Source organism: Hemiscyllium ocellatum, chromosome 18 (genome assembly GCF_020745735.1).
Source record: "Hemiscyllium ocellatum isolate sHemOce1 chromosome 18, sHemOce1.pat.X.cur, whole genome shotgun sequence".
NCBI classification, from domain to species: domain Eukaryota; kingdom Metazoa; phylum Chordata; class Chondrichthyes; order Orectolobiformes; family Hemiscylliidae; genus Hemiscyllium; species Hemiscyllium ocellatum.
Window position 1 is genome coordinate 55,566,625 of NC_083418.1, and position 8,076 is coordinate 55,574,700.

Consider the following 8,076-nt stretch of genomic DNA (forward strand, 5'->3'; position numbering starts at 1 on the left):
ACTTGTCCAGGTAGGACAGCCTCAAAAGGTATACTGTGTGGCCTGATGGGTATCAGCCGTTACTGATGTGCCCATCCCTTCAGCTTTCGCTATTAAGTTGTACTCAACAGATACTATACTGGAGTATTTGTCTCAGAGGATTGCTGCAAAGTATTGACTAAGTTTCAAACTTTCATTTTGTGCAGTTGTTCCATGCAGATTGTGCTAATCCCTCCCACAAAAACTCTAAGCAGGACAATTGGTGATAATGCGTCTAGTTAATTGACTGCAAAGCAAGATATCTTGAGAGTCTGGCTTCAAGCTTCAAAAGCAGTCAACTATGAAGGAAATCTCTTCATTCGCCCAGTGCACTAGAAATACAGACAACAATTAAAGAGATGTAACCTGACAGACTTGTTTTTAAATTATGAAGCGATTCACTAAAGTGAACAGAAAGTAGATGTTTTGCATGTAGGCAAATCCAAAACATGGGCCATAAATATAAGTTTGTCATTAATAAATTACCAGAGATTGGTGAGAATATGGAATACAGTTGTGAGTGTTTGAGGCCAGTCAGTATTGGTCAGGCAGGAATAATCAAAGAAATGTTAATGCTTTGTGCAACCCTTATTCGTGGGCGGCACGGTGGCACAGTGGTTAGCACTGCTGCTTCACAGCACCGGGTTCAATTCCCAACTCAGGCGACTGACTGTGTGGAGTTTTCACATTCTCCCCCTGTCTGTGTGGGTTTCCTCCCACAGTCCAAAAATGTGCAGGTTAGGTGAATGGGCCACGCTAAATTGCCCATAGTGTTAAGTGCGGGGTAAATGTTGGGGAATGGGTCTGGGTGGGTGCGCTTCAGTGTGGACTTGTTGGGCTGAAGGGCCTGTTTCCACACTGTAAGTAATCAAGTCTGAGAAATAAATGGACAACCACCAAGAATATTTCCCTATTGTTGGCACAGTCGCTCCATGGTTAGCACTGTTGCCTCACAGTGCCAGGAACCTGAATTTGATTCCACCATTGGCCAATTGTCTGTCTATGCGCATTCTCCCTGCATTTGCATGAGTTTCCTCCCACAGTCCAAAGATGTGCAGTTTATGTGCATTGGCCCTGCAAAATTGTCTAGGCATGTTCAGGCTACCTGGACCATTCACAAGAAATGCAAGGTTACAGGTATAAGGAAGTGGGATGGATCCTGGCTGGATGCTTTTTGGCAGTTCGGTGTGAACTCAATGGGCTGAATGGCTTGCTTCCACACTGTAAGATTTCAGTGATTCAAATGCTTTTCCACTTGATTAGATTTGATTCCCTATAGTGTGGAAACAGGCCCTTCAGCCCAATAAGTCCACACCGACCCTCCAAAGAGTAACCCACCCAGTCCCATTTCCCTCTGACTAATGCACCTAACACTATGGGCAATTTAGCATGGCCAATTCACCTGACCTGCACATCTTTGGACTGTGGGAGGAAACCAGAGCACCCAGAGGAAACCCACGCAGACATGGGGGGATTTGCAAACTCCACACAAACAGTCGCCCAATGCTGGAATCGAACCTGGGACCCTGGCGCTGTGAAGCAGCAATGCTAACCACTAAGTCACCACGCTGCCCAAGATTAGGAGACCACTGCAAGCAGGGTCTGAACCTGCGCGGGGAAACCCCATTGAATTTCGAGTCCAACACCTTAACCACTCGGCCATTACAGCTGCAGTCTCCTGCGAGCAGGGTACCAGCACCTAACCCTGGTTCATCAGAGAGCACTTCTATCTCTGATCGGAAAGTTGTGACTTCAATATGCAATATGTGCCAGAAGATTATGGTTGGTTTTGGATGAGATATTCAACAAATCTACCTTCTTAGGTGGACATAAATGCTACTACTGTGCTATTTTATTGAAATGCAGGAGAATTCTCCACTATGTCTTTGCATTACATAAACCAGAGAATACAGTTCCCAATGGAAGAACTAGAAGTGGATACCATGTACTCTCTCTCTCTCTTTTCACTGGTTTCCACATGATTACAATTTAAAACCAGCAGTATGAACAGAAAACATATGCAAACATACAGAGGGTGAAGCTTTTCAGTGGTAAAAGATACTCATACCCGACCAGGTGCAGATGCCTATAAAACCACCTCCTGTTCAAACAAGAGAGGCTTCTTCATCATGACTACAGATTTATTGCTTAACTCTACTTCTAATAGTATCTGACTTACTGAGACATAAAGGAGGCATGGAAGTTTGACAAATCGAAGATTTCCTTGTAAATATTTCACGTTAATTTAAGTTTCACTTTATTCATGCATCCATTGTATTTATTTGTTGAAACTATTTTTGTCAGAGAGCTAAATAAATTGGTATACCTCATGGTTGGCTTACATCAGTGGTTCCAAAGGAGTTTAGGAAACTTCCTCATGGTGGAAGAAATGGTCATCTGTTTTTATTGAGTGCTGATGTTGGCGCCCAATGTTGTTGTCATTACTCCATGGACCATGACTGAACTTGTTGCTCGCTGGCTCCCCCTTCCTTGCGTTGCAAAATATATTATCTGAAATCACTCTCAAAGGAGGTAATGGAAATGTTGCAGACAAACTCAACCCTTCAGGACTCTGTCAACCAACATATGTGCAGTACTGACACTGCCCTTTAGGTCCCTATTTACTTACTTTGACTGACTTTCACCACCACTATCCCAAAATCAGCACACTTAAGACAGTAGGCCTGTTCTACTCCCCATCTTCTTGACTCTACCTTCCGTGTTTTCATGAATTCCTCTTCCCCTCCTCTAAGCACTCGATCTCATCCACATCTTGCCCCACCACCACTGATCCACTTTTGCCAGCTCTGTGTCTCCATGCAAGCTGCCAGTGTCATGCTCCCCACCCTTGAACCACAAAGTTCAGCAAGGACACCCACTGACTTCAGACCCTACTGCACAAAACTGACTGCTGCCCACTACCCCTAAGTGATCATGACCCCAATGCCTCAAGATTCTTTGTGCTGCTGAATTTTCTCTGAAGGTAGGACATTTTTAAGAAATTCTATGCTGATGAGTATCTGTGCTATGCAAATATTGAACAAATGGAATTCCACCATTCACCAGTATGGGGCTTGACACACTGTTATCGACCAGGCCAGACCCCCTCAAAATATTTTAACAAGGGAGCCTAGACACCAACTTTTTCTTGGCGGAAGTGAGGACTGCAGATGCTGGAGATTAGAGCCAAGATTGTAGTGCTGGAAAAGCACAGCCGGTCAGGCAGCATCTGAGGATCAAGAAAATTGACGTTTTGGGCAAAAGCCCTTCATCAGGCTTCCCAAAACATCGATTTTCCTGCTCCTTGGATGCTGCCTAACAGGCTGTGCATTTCCAGCACTGCATTCGCAACACCAACATTTTCTTGTCTTAAAGGCAGAAGTGAGGTGGATATTCCAGGTGTGATGCAGCTGGTCAAATCGCTCAGTTCTAAACAAAGCTGAATTTACTTAAACACTCCAGTTGAAATATGAACAAAAGAAAAAAGAATTCAGAATAACTTAACAATTGGAAACTTCAACCGATCCACATAGCAACTTAACTAAGAAGCTGTTCCAATTCCCATAACATCCCATAAGCACACTCCTTGGCAAAAGGTAAATTCAAACACAGGCTCTTATAGGCAGGAGAGATTTCAAAGAGAAAAATTAGATCACCTGCAGAATTATGGAACCTTTTGCACTGCTACAACTTCTGTGATTTCTACAACTAAACCAAATTAGGGGCCGCACAGTGTCTCAGTGGTTAGCACTGCTGCCTCACAGCGCCAGGGATCCGGGTTCAATCCCAGCCTCGGGTGACTGCATGTGCGGAGTTTGCACATTCTCCTCGTGTCTGTGTGTATTTCCTCTGGGTGCTCCAGATTCCGCCCATAATCCAAAAGATGTGCAGATCAGGTAAATTGGCCATGTTAAATTGCCCATAGTGTTATATGCATTAGTCAGGGGTAAATGTAGGGAAATATATCTGGGTGGATTAATCTTCAGAGGGTCGGTGAACTTGTTGCGCCAAAGGGTGTATTTCCACGCTGTAGGGAATCTAATCTAGAAGAAATCTGAACTCGCCACTCCCCTGCCATAGTTAAACTCGGGTCTTACAAGACATTTCAGACCTCTGCCTCTATGACCTCTCTTAAGAAAAAGCCCAAGGACAAAGTAATCTTGTTAAGATGACAGCATCATCTCACACACACACAACAAACGTATTGCTGACTTTACCTCTGCAACTCCAAGTGCCAGATGAAAATTGAAATTTCAGCTCCTACCTGATTCAGTCATCTCACCCCATCAGTTTTCTTGTTCTTGCAGTTTCCAGAAAATGCCCACAAAATGGAGCCTTGAAAATTTTTTTTAAAGGTAATTTACAGCAGTTATCAACCACACTTTGAGGCCAACCTACAGAATGAGACGTCCTGAGATACGGTGATTGAAAGCTTGGCTCTATCAGGTAGGATATTAAAGAATGGCTTCTTTTAAAAAAAACAGAGGAAGCTAGAACATTTTAGGGAACGTTTTCAAGAATTTTGGGGTTAAGAAACTCAAGGCAAATCTAAAAATGGTGAAATGCAGAAAACTAGGGACGCACAAGAGGTCAGAATTGCAGAAATACGTAGATCTTGGAGGATTAAGGGTGAGAGGGGGTTACAGAGTTGGGCAAGGATGTGGCAATAGAATTTATAGAAAATATAAGTGCAAAGAATCAATAAAGATATCTGCTTACATATTTTAATATTATTGCAGTTAACATAATATATTACTTACATGAGAAGATTTAAATACTGGTTATAATTCAAGAATTTTGGCAAATTACTTCCCCCGTGTTATTAGAAGTGGCAGTATTGAATTTGACAGTAATCAAATCAGACAAGTTAACCTTTGCTGAATGTAATTTTAATATGTGGGTGTAATGTAAATCTATGTTAGCCATAGTTAGAGGTTTATATTTGAGAGTTGTTATACAACACTAGTTGAAAAGAGAATTAAAAGCTATGTGCAATGATGATCAAACAAAAGGAAAAATCAAACATTGGCACTTCCAATCAAATGGACTCTGAATAGATTATGAGAAAAAGATCATGTCTGAAATTTACTGAGTAGTAGCAATGCTGCAAGAATTACTTTTGGGATTAAAAAAAATCATAGAAGCCCTATAGTGTGGGAATATGCCATTTGGTCCATTGAGTCCACATCCCACCCAGACCCACCCTCCTATTCCTGTAACCTTTATCCACCTTGTCGGCATTCCCCTGGATACTATGGGAAATCTATCATGGCCAATCTACTTGACCCACACAGTTTTTGGACCATGGGAGGAAACTGGAGCTCCCGGAGGAATCCCACGCATACACGGGGAGAATGTGCACTCCACACAGTCAATTGCCCAAAGCTGAAATTGAACCTGGGTCCATGGTGCTATGAGGCAGCAATGCTTACCACTGAGCCACCCCATCTTCTGATTCAGGCTGTCCAAGAAGTGCGCTGTGTGATATTGCCTGGAGAACTCCGTCAGAATGAAGTAGAGTCAAGGGAAAACAGGACATATCTCCTTTTTATGGCTATGGGTGCTGGATGAGTATTTAAATGTCTAGTCTTTTGACAAATGTTAGAAAGCAGATGAGTGAATAAGAGTGGATGCATAAGTGAATGAGTGAATAAACGTGTGTACAGGAGGGGAGGTGGGTGAGTAGTTAGCTGGACTGGTATCATTGGTCAGCATGTGAGTTGGGTGAGTAGTTAAAGTTGGGCAGGTGCATGAGGTGTGTGGGTATATGTATATATATATATGGGTAGGTAGGTAAGAGGGTGGATAGGTGAGGGAGTGTGGCAGTTAGGTCCACTTGAGGGGAATGGGGTTTGAGTGAGTGTTGTTCAGGTGAGTTGGGTTAAGTTTAGGCAGATGATTGAAGGTCTAATTGGGTGTGGTCAATGTGGGAGTGTTTGTTGGTTGGTTGGGGAGTAGTTGGGTCTATTTGGGGAATTCAGGTGACCAAGGAACTCTGATGGGGGATTATCAAGGAGGGTTAGTTGCTTAGCTGGCTTATGAATACTGGTAGATATCATCCATTGTCTTAGGAACAGAGAAACAGGAGCAGTGCCTTGAGACTCTTTGGGTCTTGACCAGCTCAATACCTCTGAGTCTGATTCCAATACTCCCCTTGACTGATGAGACCACCCTCTCTACTAAACCCAATCATCTTGACAATCACTCTGACCCAACCCTATTCAACTATCCTCTAACCAGACATTCAATTAAAACATTGCCGATTGGCATGATGTATCCATTTTGGATTTTTAACTCCTAACATGCTTCATTGCCTTTCATTCTCCTCTGCATGGTGACTGCCCTTGGGGGAGAAGCCTCAGAAGAGAAGAGTTCCTCTTTTGACTAGATGGATTGTAGGGAATCTTCTGCTTCCAGGCTTTCTAGCGCAAAAGCCCTTTTTGCAACCTCAGTGTACTCCAAAATACTCTACATTGAATGAAGAACTTTTGAAATGCGACTGCTGTTGCAATATGGGAAATATCCCAGTTAATTTGCATATAGCTTGCCTTCATAAATATTAACGTGATAACAACCAGACTATTTGCTTCAGCAGTCGAAAAGTGTACCACTGGAAAAGCATAGCAGGTCAGACAGCATTCATGGAGCAGGGGAATCGACATTTCAGGCATATGCCCTTCATCAGGAATATGGGGGTGGAAGGGGGCTGAGAGATAAATAGGAGGGTGGGGGTGGGCTGGGGATGTGTGGAAGGTAACTAGGAAGGTGATAGGTAGATGGAGGTGGACAGTGATGGTAATAGGTCGGAGGGGAGGGTGGAGGAGGCCCAGTACTTGCATGTGGGCTTTACTTCAGCAATGTTGCTTGAGAGATCATTTGAATCCTTCTGAGGGTAGGCAATGCATTAGTTTCACTATCTTGGTTAGAGATGGTATCTCCCTCCAACAGTACTGCATACCTTCAGTACAGCACCAGAAACATCCACCATTTATTCTGCTGTAGGTGTTTGAGCAAATTCGAATTCATGACTCTGTGACTCAGACACAAGTTCCATCCATTGAGCCACCTAAATAACTATAACTGTCACTCTTATCAGGATAAGATCGATGGTTCCTAGGCTATGTTTTATGCAAACTTTTGTATATATCAGTTAATTAACTCAATCACAACAAAATATATTGTGTGCCACTGCAATTGACATTGGAAGATTCTGTATATTGTACAAAACAGGAAAGTGTTGACTGGATTTCCCTCGATGATGTATGATAGAATGTAGTTTGTGAGTAAGCTGCAGCTGCAGCCAGGATTTGCTTGACCTGTAAACCTTGTTTCACAATTGCCACAGGCTAATATCATAACAGCGAATGTGAACTAACAGTATATTTTTGAAAAATGTTGCTTGCTTAATACTATTAAACCAACTTTGAAAGTTAATAATTTCAGGATTACGAGGATTAGAGTCTGAAACAACACTGATAAATCAGTGTTTAAAATGCATTACTCCGACAACAACAAGAATTTTTTTTTATCTCTACAGCACCTTTAAAGTCTACAAACATCTCAGAGTGTTTCAGAGCAGCTTTGTAAAGCAAAATTTGACACTGAGGCGTCAAACGAGGTGAAATTAGTGCAGATGGTCAAATCTTTGCAAAAGGCATGTTAGAGGAAGAAAGATTGATGGTGGAAAGATTTTAGGAAAGAAAAACTGAACTTAGGGCCCAAGAAACTGAAGGTAAAGCCCAAGGAATTGGAACGATTAAAATGGGAAATCATGAAAGGAAGACTGTAGGTTTGGAGATTGCAGAATAGGGAGGGGTGAGACCATGAAAGGATTTGAAACCAAGGTTAAGAATACTAAAAACCCACAAAGAGACTTTCCATTTTAAAGTTAAAGTGAGGATTTGAGCAAGTTGAATGTCATCAGCTCTACCAATTTCCAGGCACGTTGTCTCACATGATGCCCACTTCTCTGTTCATAATCTTTGCAAATAAGATATTTCACAAGTTAGTTGGCAAATTGCATGTTAAGCAAGCCAGACATTCTCACCCAGTGGAAAG

The 8,076-nt window shown here is 42.4% G+C and overlaps 1 non-coding gene across 1 annotated transcript; it reads right to left on the reverse strand.

The window, feature by feature from the left end:
* Positions 1-1,605: 1,605 nt before the first annotated feature.
* trnas-cga (transfer RNA serine (anticodon CGA)) lies at positions 1,606-1,687 on the reverse strand. The gene has a single exon. It is a non-coding gene; the product is annotated as a tRNA-Ser (tRNA).
* Between the last annotated feature and the right edge of the window lie 6,389 nt (positions 1,688-8,076).